The sequence below is a fragment of the Porites lutea genome, chromosome 1 (genome assembly GCF_958299795.1).
Source record: "Porites lutea chromosome 1, jaPorLute2.1, whole genome shotgun sequence".
NCBI classification, from domain to species: Eukaryota; Metazoa; Cnidaria; class Anthozoa; order Scleractinia; family Poritidae; genus Porites; species Porites lutea.
The window spans coordinates 16,545,219-16,561,338 of record NC_133201.1 but is presented as its reverse complement, the minus strand read 5'-3'; positions in this window follow the sequence as shown (position 1 = coordinate 16,561,338).

Genomic DNA, 16,120 nt, shown 5'->3' with positions numbered 1-16,120 from the left:
CTCCAAAAATTACAGAATCGTGCAGCCAGAGTTATTAATAAATCACCCTTTGATGCGAGCTCAAACCACCTTCTCTCCACCCTCAGCTGGGAGAGGCTATCTCTTCGACGAAAGAAACAAAAAGCCTTAATGATGTATAAAACCATGAATGACCTTGCTCCAGAATATCTACAAAGTCTTTTCTCTCAGCGTCACTCTGCTTACAACTTAAGAAACTCTGAGGGAAGGCTGACCCTGTCCAAACCAAGCACCAATTATTTGAAACGAAGCTTCTCTTACATGTTATGGAATAACTTGCCCAAAAACTTAAAAAATGCTGCATCCGTTGAGCATTTTAGGCGAAATATCAAGAAGGTAGCTGATATATCGGATTCCCACACGGCAATCATGTAAAGCAGTTGTAATTAGTTTTAGTTTTTAACTTAAGCTTAACTGATGATTTCCCGTGTTTAAATAAAGATTTACATACATACATACGTGACATGTCGCGTGACCAAAAATTTAAAATGAAGGAAATCGGTGAATTGTTGACGAATTTACTTTGTTTGGATAAATAAATTGGTGTTTCCGATAAAGGGTAAAGATATTCTACTTTCTATGTTTGGAATGAATGTACTCAAAATCTAAAATGAAAGTTTCAAATAATGTGAGGTTAAATTGGGGCATTTAAAATGATGTATTCTTTCATCATTTTTTTTATTGAAGTGCAATGGACAGTCATTTCAACCGTGAAGTGTTAGAAATATTTAATACGAATGAGAACAACTGATTGATTTCTTTTCTTAAACTCGCCACCAATTTGTCAAATATTTAAGATTTTAAGGAAAATGATCACGTGACATATCACGGGACTTATAAACACAGTAGTAATACTTTCAAATAGCTTCAAATGTTGGGGACAATGGGTTCTTTATGTGTGCCAAATTTCTATTCAGCTCTAATCCGTGCCGCATTTATAGCTAATAATAAATCATTTTCCACAGGTAAACCCATAAGACTCAGATTTTAAACTACTTGAGGTCCTAGAGTACGCCTCCAACTATTTTGCATGTGTACATTGACCTTCCCTTTTTTCTTAAGGCGTGCTTGAAGTCCTATTTGAATACGGCGAGGAAATACAATTGTCTTTAAGCCTATCATATTTATGTTTCAGGTTTCTTGGTGGAAACAAAATCATAAGAATCCCAGAAGGAGCCTTCAATAATATGAAAAACCTAGAAATCATGTACGTAAGAGAATGAATCATAAGCCAGAAAGCACCATCTCTTTGCACTGGTGCGCTGCGTTATGCCTTCACATATGTATTAAATTTACTCATTAATTAACTTGCTATTTTTCTCGTCAAATCCACTTTTTTCCTTGTTCTTTTAGCCTGCTTCAAAATAATAATTTAACGAAAATCCCTGCTGAAGTTTTCAGGAATCAAAAGCAACTTCGAATAATGTAAGTTCAGTGAAACTTCACTCTACACATACCTGCTTACTAAGGACAACGTACATAGCGGGCTGTTTCGTTTGTCCCGACCTAAACGGTTCATATACTAAATATAATGGGCGCCGGTTAATAAGGACAATTAGCAATTATTGAATTCGGCTTTCGTATCATCTGAAGAATTCATCTGAAGATCTATGGAGATCGAGGAGAGTGTTATCCGCCGAAGCCTCAAGGACGAGGCGGATAACACCATCCGAGATCTCCATACTGAATTTTTCAGTTGATACGAAAGCCGAATTCAATAATTGTTTTATTATTTAGTCAAAATGTGTGCAACACGTACATCGTGAAGTTTTAGTATACGTGCAATAATTCAGAGGTGCCTCTGATGATGTACGGTAATTAGTCCCTTTCGTAACAGGGCTAGAGTTGACGTTGGTCTTAGTGTTGGAATCAGTTACTAGACTGGTCATCGTACAACCCGACCTCTCACAAGGTTACAACTATCCGGAATTTGACGAGACGAGCGCAACTAGTTTTCGACTGGCCTGACAGCCTATAAGACGAGACTGACTACCTAAACAACGTTTTTGCAAAAACAGCTACACTAGAACCCTGTTAATAAGGTCACCAATGGGCCAAACAAATTGGCCGTATTACCGGAGTAGGCTCAAATTTCTTGACTTGAGGGTCGTAATGACAAATACACCAGGAATACATCGTACATCGCACGTGCGGAATGTAGATATCGCGTACAGTAATTGAAAAAACTTCTTAAAAATTTTTCTCCAGTACATGAAACTCTTTCAAAATTCGCCTATAAATTGCCACAAGTGCATTTTAAGAGTAGTGTAGCCTAAAAACAGTAAGAGAATAAGCTTAGAATTCTAGATCAATAAAATTAGGGCCATTTATACGAGGAAAAATAAGACGCGTCTTAAATAAGACGCGAACTGTACCATTTATACGAACATGTCTTATCTAATAAGACGCGTCTTAGCTAAGCCGCGTCTTATTTTAGACGAAATGAGCCGTTTATACGGAAAGTTCGCGTCTTATTTAAGACGCGTCTTATTTTTCCTCGTATAAATGGCCCTATTGTCATGTCACAGGCACATTAATTTTCTAAATTTCGATCGAGTGGCCGCATTAATGGGGTGAAGTTATAAGGGATTCTCTTGCTTGGGATTTTAAAATGTGGCCGTTGGCCGTATTGACGGGTGATCGCATTAACGTTTTTTTTATAAGGAAATGTATCCCCCTGGCCCAAAAAAACTGGCCGTAATGACCAGGTGACCGTATTATCGAGGTAGCCGTAAGGCGGGGTTCTACTGTACAACGTGGACATTGTCAGACAGAACACTCACAGTAATACTGATTCCAGCACTCAGACCAACGTCAAATCTGGCCCTGTTACGACAGCGACTATACCGTACATCAGAGGCACGTCAGAAACTATAAACAATTCAGTTCTAGAACACGATAATTTTTAAACGTAACTAAAAGGAAAAATATGCTTCAGTTCTCGGTAAGTCAGTAGGCAAGCAATTTTTTTTATAGATCGATGTTGCTAGCCTACTTGTAGCCGCACCCTCCCTCAACAAAGGGAGGCCTGCACGTACTCTAGCTGTTGCCTTAAGTTTTCATTCATAAATTCACCTGTCAAAATTTGACCCAGCTTGGGGTGGTGGGGGGCAGGGGGGAACTAGTTGTTCCTGGTTGGAGTGTGACCAAAAGCGTGACCAGGCGAAAAAGCAAAGCTTTAGAAATTTATTTCCGAAAATTTTGCCTCATACAAAAAAGAGTTCAATCTGTATTTTTACTCTAGCAACTCCGTTGGTTGCCTTTAAAATGGTAAAAAAGTTTTGCGCCATACTGTGCTATTTCTTAGGACAAACCTGATTCTGTGATTTAATGTTACCAAAAATTATCCTTGTTGGACTATTCCGGATTTAAGCATCTAAATTGGGCATCTAAATTGGGCATTTTAAAGTATACATATTACAAAGTGATGTTCTCCTACTTAATCTTTTGACAAGGTGGACATCTCTACCAGGTAGATAAATTCGACTTGTCATTTCCTAACCATAAATTAGATACCGTAAAATTCCGAAAATAAGCCCCGGGGCTTATATTTTTCAAAGGCCCTTTTTGAGGGGCTTATTTTTGGAGGGGCTTATCTACGGAGGGAAATTTACGTTTCAAAATCGATTGGGCTAGCCTTATAGTTGGAAGTAAATTTATCGTTTTTTCTTTTGTTTTACTTTGTATTTGAGGGCAATTTTCCAAGTACAAGCCCCCGGGGGGCTTATATTTGGAGGGGCGATTTAACGAAGGGTTTTTTGCGTTACCGGCTTGGGGGGCTTATATTTGGAGGGGCTTATACATGGAGAGGCTTATTTTCGGAATTTTACGGTATGTTGCATCTTATGACGATTTAAATACGTTAGATGGATCATCTTTTCACGCCATGTTCTTTTATTGTCAGAATTGCAATTTTGTTATGGCAAGTTACGTATTTTAGAAAGGAGTATTTTTCTTTTATTTCCGCCCTGAACAAGCACTCACAGCTGCTTCGCGGCACCACATGTACAAAGTCATTCTTGTCACCTAATGGCAACTGTTCTCCAACCAGTTCCATTTTTTTATCTTGGAGTTCTACAATCCATAGATTCTTTCCCCGACGGAGGCCAAGAGATAATGACTGCTATCGAGATTATTTTTGTCTTTCTTTTTCAGAATGCTTTCAGATAATCCTTTGGAGAGTATAGGGTCACGTGTGTTCACATTTTCAAGCAGCAATCTGTTAATGTAAGTAGCCGATGTTGCATTTTGAAGGAGAGGGAGTTAAGAGGCAGCTCAAGCAGCAATAACAAACTAAAATCGCTGTTTTTCACTTCTATTTAGATAAACATTTGTGATCTTTGATTTCTGGAATTATTATTAGATTACTATTTCTGCCTTTCCCAACTTCATTTTTTCTCCCCATTCCAACTTTCTCAACGAACTCGTGCAGAAGCGCTTGCTACTTAGCAGTGAGAAATGATTAATGTCAGGAAGAGATTCCAACCCCGGCCTCCAACACTGTGAATAGGATAAACTATACTTTAAGAAAAGTAACAGCACGTGATAAAGAAAAGACGTCAGGTGAGCGCAGAAATAAAAAGATTATAGAGACTTGATGAAAGCGGAATTCGTTCTAAAATTAAACTGGCTTAAAGAGTGTGAACTAAAATTATAAATAATAGATCAAAATGAAAATTTCAGCTGTTAACCCTTGGACGTACAAGGGAAGGGAGGGAGGGGGTTCCACTCCCATAAGGTTTTTCTGAGTTTTTTCCTAGAGAATAAAACATCAGCGCCTGACGTTTTCAGTAGCTGTTCGTTCATCCGTCGCACAGATTTTTTGAGACAAGTTTAGTGATGGTCAGTTGCTATGGTTACGAAATATTACGTCATAAGTAGCAGGTGGTAAGCCCTTTTTGTTTGAAAATACATGTGTTTTCAACTTCTTTCAACAATGAAAGTAAATCTTGTGGCTGAAATCATGCAAAGTTCTTCTTTATGTGTTATTTTTCATGTAAAGCAAAAAAATTACCATTTCTCGCGCTTTTTACCTGTTTCTAATTCTTGGTAAAATCCAAGATGGCGGCGAAGATGGCGACCATTGTTGGTGAGTCACAGGCCTCCAGCAGCGCCACCACCCATAAAATATACCTCATCTTGTGAAGAAGATTAAAGGCTTTCCAGTAAAGGTAAAATCGTTTCGAAATACTGTAACATATCAAAAACTCCGGGGTGGGGTTCCATCCACCTCCCCCCTCCTTGTACCGCCGTAGGGGTATGGATTTGGGTGTACGTCCGAGGGTTAAGATTCATTTTTATAATCAAATCAAATCTCTTCTGGCTTTATTATTGTTATATTATTGCTTTTCTTTCTATTTTTGCTATTGCTATTGTTATTATTAGTGTAGACGGCAATGGTGCCTCAGTGGAACTGACCTCTCGGGTGCTCACTTACTGTTTGACTGACTCGGAAAACTGCGAAAACTTTTAACATCTTAGGAATATTGATCGTGTAGTAAACAGGCACAACAAATGTCAAGACAAACAAGCAGACCACAGAACCATGCACTAACTTATTATTTACCGTTGCTGCATGAGGTTTAGTTTATTGATGCTAAATTGATTGGCTTTTTCTTTACAACTCTATAACAGACTTTTATAATAGGGAAAAGCGATAAAAAGATAATACTCTTTTCGTTGGCATCTGGCAAAACTAATAGAAGACCTATAATTATTACTTTGTTGTAGAAGACCTCTGTTAACTCTTTGAATTTGTCACACTTACTGATCAGAGGTTGAATACAAGCTTGAATACGATCCTTGTAAAATTTGCTTCTCTTTTTTAGAGGGCTTCCTCTTCTCTTTATTTTGGCGAGAAATATTTTTTATTTGTTTATCATTGTTAAGAGCCTTTTCTTGCTTGTCCCCACTCTCAGAAATCATAAAGTATTTTTTTTGCATAAACAGTGTTCACTGTAAAGATACTAACAGACCTACATAGTAAGAACTCACTGATTGTTTGTTTGTTTTTGTTTTTTGTTAAAGGTATATGATACGAACCAAGCTCAAGACATTTAGCTTTCGATCTTTCAACAGCAATTATAACTTCAAAACTGATATGTAAGTAAAAGAGTGATTATTATCAAACTAACCAGTCGCCATTTCTCTAGGAAGGACTTACCAGTTTAATTATGGATCTATTGCGTGCCTATACAATGACCAAATCATAAATCATAAAGAAATGTTTAAATTTTCTCTTCCCCTCTCTATTTAAAATATCGTAAGTTAATTATTGAAATATAGAAAATGAAACTTTAGCTTAAGCACCCAATTTCTCTCCCCAACTCGCCCAAATAAAAACTGCTTTTTTCAACCCACAATGAAACATCCTCTTTTCATTAGAAAAGTATTCATTTTCCTTTTGCGTAAGAACAATCACTGGTTTTTATATTGTAAGAGCTGGACTTCTCTTGCTTTTGGTCATCTTTTCTTACAAGACAACTTATATCTCGGTAACCAATTGGAGGCCAAAGTAAAGTTGTTTGAGGAGCAGCCGAGAGCACCTCTAGCCTCTTAAGTGCTCTCCAAACTTTCCAAGTGCTTGATTTCTCGACATACGCACAGTTGAAGCATCAACCAATTGTTATATAACGCTTTAAATGGGATCAATGCAGCAGTTAACTTAAATTTTATTACTATAGCGCGCTCAGAGCAGTATGCGTCAATGTTTACCTGACTATTTGTTGTTTTTTAACACATAGTTATCTTTGCAAATGTTTTTTATCTTCAAACTGAGAGAAAGTATTTAGAGGTCACCTAAGAAAACATTCAAAATGTTTTAGAATCCATATGAGACGGGAAACTATGAAGTCACCAAAAAAATCTTTCTGAACGAAAAAATTGCAAAGAATGATTTGCACACGCTATAAACAGGGGCACCCAACGAGAATATAGTTAAAAACCACTTAAAAATAGCATTCTTGAACGTATTTTAATATTTAAATGGTAGATATAGGCATCTTTTTATCCCCTAAAAACTTTTCATCTGTTCGGATTTCCTAGCTAAAAATCTAGTGATCCGAAAATTATAGGGATCAAAACTTAACTTTTCGAAAATTTCAGCCAGAAAAAAGGCTCCCGAAAATTCTAGGTGACCTTTTTAGGGTAAAAATCCGTTAAAAATGGACAATTATACCATGTTTTAGATGTTCGAAAATCCTAGGACAGGCAGGCAAGCAAGAAATTTTACAACAAATGTTCCGAAAATTCTAGATCTCAAATCGTCTTCCGAACAGATATTTTCCGAAAATTGACGTTGGGTGCCCCTGTATAAAGCGTAGATGACAACAACAACACTCACCTCTGCCATACTACGTGTTAACAAATTCCAAAGCGTTTCTCTTTAGATTACATCAAAATCATACACACGCACAAATGGAAAACGCTTCATCGTGTACTATTGAGTTATGGATGCGCTTGTGAGGATTGCTAGGCTCATAAGAACTGGTTTGGAGGTTTTAGTTCGTTGACGTCATCAGAAAGTGCTCAATAAGAATATGAAGCATGCTCGCGCTATTGAATTTGATTAGACGAGGATTGTAGCTTATTTGTTATAACATGTTAGGTCTCGCTGTAATATTATTCTAAAACTCATTTAAAACCAGCACATTTAATTACAGTTATATAAAATATAGGTACTTTAAGCTGACCGGCAGCATTTGTTTTAAAAAATGAACTTTAACCTCCCAGGCAGTGTATCACGGCTCGCTAAGGTCACGGAAAAAAGAGTCAATGACGTACACTTCACTGGAGACACGATCCAATAAACTTCTCGCAGGAGAGCTCACAGTGGCGGGAAAATAAGCTGAACACTGTTTCCCGTTTTCAAAAGAATAGCTAAAGATAAAAGATTAATCATGAATGAAAGATTAAGATTGAACCTTCATTTACCCGTCTTTCAAGGAAACAGGCCCTGAATTGTAGCAGACAGGCAGTATTTGTTTTCTGTGCGTCCACATATTAGAAAACAGAGTAATTACGATTCTTAAAAGGCACCTATCTGAACACACCCTTTTTAATAGGTGACGCAGAAGTCTGGATGCCTGAGCGCAAGGTCTAATCCAGTACCTGGGTTACAAAGTGGGCGCTGGTTTTTGTATGTTTATGCTTTCCCTTTAAATTCAGGGCACTTTACGAATACCTACTGTCAGTGCGCAGCTTTAAATATTCATAGCTTCCATATACACACTCACATTTTAAAATAGTGACGGATGGAGCGAAAGAGAACTGTCTTAACGCAGCGCTAGTCTGTGTCAGTGTCCCCGCACCAAGCGTGAATAATATATAGATTTAGTCAGGGCTAAAAGCGAAGCCTCCGTTTACATACTTGTGATAAAAGACTTCAAATTTAAACTAATAATTAACATGAACTCTAAGCCAGAAAAAAAATCTTCACATCCATATTAATTGAAATTTAGGACCCTACGGCATTAGTTCACCTTAAGAGGGAGTGGTTAAACAGCACTGGGATAAATGATTGAGAAAAATATCCCGCAAACAAACCTGAAATTAAAAAATTATGAAAACGTAAGTCTCTTCATGATCAGTAGCAGCAATTTACAGGTTACGATTTTTAGGGTCAGTATTTCTGTCTTTAAGGGACGACCTTAAAGAAAAATCAGGCCGACTTCTTTTTTAACGCGCGCAGACGAGCAGTTATGTGTAGCCTTTACATTTATACGTCACAATATCTGATAGAATGTTTTACCGTGAAGTGTTTATTTTATTTGAGGACAGACTGGGAAAGCAAACGATAACCTTTTCTCTACTATTAAATAACTATAATCCAATCTTTAACCTACACAAACTGTGTGGTACGTGTTCAGGTGTTGGGCAGTGCATTGCTTAGAAGCGTGGGATAGACTTAAGCTTCTTTTTGAAAAAAACGTCGGAAAAACTCGGACTCGAAAAGCCTACGAGTTTTTCGTTAGAAAAAAGGAGAACTCTTTCACATTTTCAACTAGAAATACGTAAACCGCAGGACCTCGCGAACGACTTCTGGGGAATGGCAAGAAGTTGAATTGAAAGGGGAATAAGGCAATAGGGAAGAAAATTTATATATCTGAAGAAAAGTAGCTGTATATAAAGAAGAAACCAAAACTGCAATAACTAAAAGAAAAACTAAACAAGAAGAAAAAGAAAAGAAGAAAAGAAGAAGAGAAAAAGAAAAACAGGTACTGCCAGTAATCGAAGTCAGGACCTTCAACACGCCAGGCCATAGCGTTACTACTAGGCCATGTGGAACACACTGTGAAAGATCTGAAAATATGATATTAAAACCGTTTCCCCTAGAACTTCCGCCAGCGCAACCTGTATAAAGTTGATCGAGCCCTGTTAAACATGTATTCAAAGATATTTTTCAGAAGAATGACTGTTGTTTTAACAGTCAAAACCCAACTTAAACGAATTTCATCGCATAATCCAACTAAATCCTCAAAATCCCACTTTTCAAAACAGCATCTGGGCAACGATCTTTCGCCTATATATTGGGCAGTGAAGACTTGGAATGACGTGGATGACTCATTCAAATTACAACCGTCAATTTCTGCTTTTAAGAGCGCAATGAAAAACCACCTTTTGTAATTAATCATCGATTCATAGAATTTCACTGGGTTTTTTTGTGAGCCATCATTTTTTTCCTTTTTATTAGATCTAATAATTTCCGTTTATCCATCTGTAAATAGCTATATGGTAGCCTTTTCTGAGGAGTACCTATCAAAGATTATTATTAACTAAGCCGATACGACATAAACTCGTCTGGGAGAAAAATGTGTTTTGTTACTTCGATTTTGACTCATATCTAAAGGCTAATTATCCAAACTCGCTTCCATTTGTTCTTAAAAGTACTTTTACATTCGAAATTCATTGCAAAAAATACTTATAGACTCCTAAAAAGGCCGCTAAAAAATCAAAGGGATGCAAGACACTCTTCGGTGTTTGCCTGAAAATACAAAATGCTCCGTGACGTACAATACAATACAATACAAATTTTATTGTCAACTCCCCATGGGGGCTTTTCAGAGACAAATATTAATAGTACAGGTAATCAAAAAAAAACTATTACTAAAGCTATTAAAAAACTAGTTACATATAAATTTATGACATTAACATTTATATGTAAATAGTTTCTTAATAGTTTTAGTAATAGTTTTTTTTTATTACCTGTACTAGATGACGTCAAGGCGGACACCATCGCGATGTATACAAGTATACAACTATTTCGAGAAAGGTTGTCGGATAAAGTGCACGCGACAACCCCGAAAGGTATTGTGGGTGGTTTTGAGTTCACTGTTTTTCAAAGAAATTTGAAAGAATGGGACGAGAGGCCATGGACATGTGTCTGCGAGTGCTAAAGGAAAGTAACAAAAGTAGGTTCGACAGCTACAGTGTCAGGAACAGTGTATTGAACATATCCCATATTACCTTTCGGGATTGTCGCGTAGGCCTTTCCCGATTGCGCTCGTAAAATCCTAAAAAAGTGCTGGCAAAAATGGCTAAAAAGTGCTCAAAAAGTGCTCAAAATCTCGAAATAGTGCTCAAAAAGTGCTAAAAGTTGTGAACAGCTACCTCTAAGCTTTTCGTAAATATGTCAATTTTTACTGAAGTAATTAACAATCTATTTTGCGAGTGTTATTCGACAGGTTGTTACGAAAGGTTGATAGAATATAGAACAATAATATTTTTAAAAAACTAAAGCCGGTTACGAATTGTAAATAAATTCAGCAGTGCTAGCATCAGATGATTTAGAAATTTGAGATGACACACGCATGATACATCAGCCAATCAGAAACTTCTGTACTCACGCTCAGTGAGGATAAGTTCACGTGCCTTTCCATGACAACGGTCTTTTATTCTTGACAACATCATTAGTTATTCAAATTTATGACCTGGAACACGATTCTCGTTGCGAGCGACACACAGTTTTGGCTTTAAAATTTTTTAGAAGACATATGTTGCTCGAAATTTGCTCGAAATGTGAAATATTGCTCAAATGTTGCCCAAAGTGCGGAAAAGTGCTTAAGGGTGCTCAAAATGCAAAATAGTGCTCCAAACTCAAAAAAGTGCTCAAAAGGTGCTCAGCGCAATCGGGAAAGGCCTATTGTCGCGTGCACATTTTTTCCGACAACCTTTCTCGAAATAGCTGCAGATGGGCCGCCCGACTTTGCAGGTCGCTAACACCACGCGCGGTACACGCGCTTTGCGTGTGACGTGATCATAAAGCTCTCAAGGCGAGGCGCCGAAGACTGTAAACAAATAACTCATGGGCACCAAGCGACTTTTTTCTGTAAAATAACTGTTAGAAGGAGCAAACATTGCCAAGAAATTTCTAAAGCTTGAGAAAAGCTAAAATTTCAGGACAACCATTCCATTCGTCTAAAATATTTGGAGGTTTTCTAATAGCTTAACTACGATTTTCGGAGTCGGTTATTCACATTTTAATACCAAGATATTAAGATAAAAAGGTCTCCTAAAAATTTCGGTATAAAGACAAAACGTCCCCTATAATTTTTTAATGAAAGCAAGGCTACTTCATGTCCTCAAACTTTCGACCGGACCCATAAGGGTAGCTAACAATTTCGGATGAGATGAAAAAGCCACCTAAGACTTTCGTGAAAACCAAAGTTCCCCTACGACTTGTAATCGAGGAAAACTTGGTAATAATGAATGGTCTCAAATGGTAAAAATGTGTTTATTGGCCGATTCAAGTTTCACTTCCAAGTAATTGGACCGCAAGACATCCTTCTTTTTATAGCGTGGCTTATCAGTATAGCAGCCTTTGAAGATCCACCAGGAACGGCTCAGATAAAGAATCTCAGTACAACAAAATCTTCCATAAGAGTATCGATGGTGTATCTCGCCTCAGAAATTAAATAATTCCCAAATCAACATTTTTTGTCAAATGTGATAGATTTTGAGCACCTTTCTTGTCTCAAGGAGACAAACAAACTTCTAACAAAATTTTTGTTCCTGCTTGCCTACTGATACTAAAGTTCCTTGCAACATCAAAGTAGTTGCCAACAAAGAAACCAAGAGTATAGTTTCCAATGTTTTTCACAGCTTTATCTATAATGCCCGTTAGCTTCTAAGTCCTTAGAAAAGGCTTTTCCTGGGATGAAACTACAGCCTGTCTTACTAGTAGCTGTCAACATCGCTTCACTTGTGGTTTTCTCTTTAGCAGCTATTGGCGGGAACAACAAAAAAAGACATCGCGTGACGAGTATTTTGGAAACTGCAGAGTCGCTAAAATAGTTATCACCTGACCACATTTTTGAATTGTAGACTGAAACAAAACATGTAGGGCTGAAAGCTAGAAAAACTTGTTCAGGGACGTCTGAGGTAGATAGTAATTGTAGTACTATATCGGTTCTGTTTCTTTAAATTTCCTTTGCGGCCGCTTAATGCTTTTCTACTGATTTCAAAGAGTTGTCGGACCTTCCAGAAAATGAAAGAGTTTTTTTTCAGCCCTAGAGAAAATTTTTACATTGTCTAACCACATATCGAAGTAAAGGTTACAATTTTTAGATGCCTTCTAGATAATAAAACGCAATCGTTATGAAGTCTGTCAGACTTCTTTGTTAAATGTCGTTTTTGGAATTGAACGCGAACAACTTTCAATAGAAATTTCTTGAAATTTTGAACTAACACCAATAGAAACATCGTATTAATTGTTTGGGTCACAATTTGTGAACTAAAAACCAAGGATTGTGCAGTGTCAGGCAGCTTCAAACATAAACTGCAGTACTGTCTTTTCATCTTTGATGTTTGCCAGCTTTCATATTCAGTCTCTTCTCTACTATGGTTTTTACACAGAAAAAGCTTTATTGGTGCACAGTTCTCCGCAAATGGCAATAGTTATATCCAGGCTCTTCAGCAAAAGTGGCTGTCATTTGATCGCACCATTGAATTGATATTTATATGGAGACTGGAAAATGGAATTATTTGAAAAACCCAAACCGAATCATGAATTTTCAAGCGTTAACATCTGTCGTAGATTTCTCATCGCCCGTTCCCAAGTCCAATAATAAATAAGAATGCTTGTAGGTGCTCTTTGAAAACAATTTTATCATTTAAAACACAAAAACATTTTTTTTTACTTTCTACAGAAATTCGGAACAAGGAGAAGTCAGTACCTTAAAATTTTCAAAAGGAAATCACAACTGTACAGTTCACCTGTGAGTGTTTTCTTTAAATACGTTAAGATCGTTCAAAGTGAAAAATTCCACGGGCAAGCTATTTTGTTATTTTCAGTGCTAAGAGTGGCGCCTTTATATAACCCAGATATAACCCACACGCACCGAAAAATGAAATGGTTATCGCCCTATAAAGTTTGTGTTCGTGGTGATTGCCACCAGGATGTAATGAATCTGTCTCGACTATCAACATTTGCAGTTCGTTTCAAAAGGTAAGATAAAGCCCAGCCTCAGCAGAAAACCCATAGATTCTCTCTATCACCGCACTGAGGGCTCACGTGAGGTAGCATGGCGGCTGCGCGAACTCAGTGTATTGCCGCCTTTAAAAGCGAACGGAAAGGTTCTTTTGAGTAGCAATAATTTGCTTTCAAGATAAAAGGCAAAAGTACCGATATCAATACGCAAGAACAAAAAGGGACTAAAGAGAATCCAGGAAGGAAGAGGAAACCAGACCCGGCAGAGAATATCCTCTGTTCGTCCGAAAACATCGATAAAGGACTGCCAGAGAGTGTAGCCATAAATGACGCCTCTCGTGTTCCTTCTGTATCTCAAGATTAGTACAGCTCATGTTGACGGTTATGCACGTGAAGCCTTTGATAACCTCAACCGACAGTTATCAGCCACGTCTGCCAGCATGGCTAACGCCATCACTAAGGCGTTTGAAACGTTCAAAGGAGAACTAGAAATTGCTCACGAGGAGGAAAGCGAGCAAGAAAGCGTGGGAACACAAGATCACGAGTCACTTGGCGAACCCCCAGCAAAGCAGCGCTGGAACAACAATCTGCAAACTCTAATGAGGAAAAATCGGTAAATTCCCGGAATTTAAAGCGCTTATCGATAGTGAGATATTAAACAGCCTAAAACAAGATCTGTTGAAAGAGGAAACGAGTCCTGAAGTGGAAAGCGAGCTGGCGAGCATAATCAACTCAATGCCGAAGGACGGGCTGTCTGAAGAAAAGCTTAAGAAAAAGATGAATAAACACCAAGAGTGGATGCTCTCAACCCACTTATTTCAAGAAATCGTCGTCACATGGGGGACACCGACCATAGAAGCAAGTTGCTTCAGTTTTATGCATCCTGCAAACCAGATTCAGAAGCTACTTATGAGGGAATCATTTTCGATCAGTTGGAATGATCATTTTTGTTTTATGCTTTTCCCCCATTTAGTTTGATTGCACAATGTTTACAGGAAATAGAGATGGAAAAATCAGAGGACATAATGATTTTTTCCCATGTCGGATACCCAACCATGGTACTCACAACTACTACGCATGCTAAAAGATGTTCCAAGGACTCTACCACAACGATCGGACACTCTGCAAATGCCCGGAGGGAAGGAAATGGCACAGCCCCTAGTCAAGAAAATGACGTCGATGGTCTGCAGAGTATCTAGGCGATCCCTTTAAACACAAGGAAAACGAGCTTCAGACATAATATTACAATCTTGGAACAAGGAATATGGAAACGGTATGCGTCTCACATCATGCAAACGGTGGATCAAGTATTGTCATAGGAAACATGTCCATTGTGTTGATCCCTCTATTTCCAAAGCGTTAGACTTCCTAGTTGAATTGTACGATCAAGAGAGACCGTTTTCGGAAGCTGCAGTTTTCTGTGGCATCAGAAACACAAGGTGAGTACCGATAATAAAGGACGTTTCTGAGTGTGTTTGGCCCGATAGTGAACAAGAAAACTATTTGGCTCAATCTACACAGTCACAAGATTCCTGAAAGTAGTTTTTGAATCCAGATCAACAGTATCAAGATACACAAATATGGGATGTAGGCGGACAGTTCTGCGGCACCTTAAGACAATACCTACTACTAAGAATGCTCCTAGTGAGGATTTGATAATTCCAAACGGTTATGTTAATGTGTTTAGTTTTGGACCAGCGTGGTCAAATAACCTTGAATCGCAAATTGCATTTGTTTTGTCAAAACCTATTAAAAAACTAAACCATGTGTAAAATCTGTTCACATTTATTAAGTTTATCTCATATTCTGCTCACTCCACCCTATGTGTGGTCACTACAGGAATATTTAACACGTACAGAAGATTTGAGAGGACACTGTAAGTTATTTGAAGCTCCTCCAGTGTCCAGGAGCATTATTAGTCGTTGGGTTAAGGAAGTTATTAAAGCAGCAGGAACTAATGTAGCTAAGTTCAAGCCACAAAATACAAGGTCTGCTTCCATATCCGAAGCAAGTTTGTGTCCTGTTCCGTTAAATCAGATTATGTCTGCCGCTGGTTGGACCTTGGCCACCACTTTCGACAGGTTTTATAATAAGCCAACTGATGTAAACAATGGTTTTACTGATGGTAATTTGTTACTTGATTAGTTGCTTAATAAATCATTCTGCATTTGGCTGAATTGGTTTCATGTCTGCAGTTGGTTTGATGTCTCACGTGAGCCCTCTGTGTGGTGATAGCATAGAATTAAAAAAATTGAACGAGACTTACCTGTAAGTTGAAGTTTGATGGTAATTCTATCTGTCACCAAGCAATGAGGGACTGCGTACCTGTCCTTGACCGTTTTTCATGTCCACACCACTTTATTCTTGTTGGTGCCAATATTCCACTGCACAAATGGTAAGTGTTTTAAAGGCGCAGGCGCAATGCTATCTCACGTGATCCCTTAGTGCTTGGTGACAGATCAATCAAACTTCAACTTACAGGTAAGTCTTGTTTTATTTTTTTAACTATCACGCTAGGTCAATAATGGTCCTGCTCATTTCTTGTCCCACTATTTTTTCTTTCTTCTTGATTTTTCTCTTCAGCGGCCCTGGACAGAATGATACTGAAGTCATCGATATCTCATTTTACAGAGGTTTTTCTGATTTATTGCTCGCATTCAAATTAGCTGGGTTCGC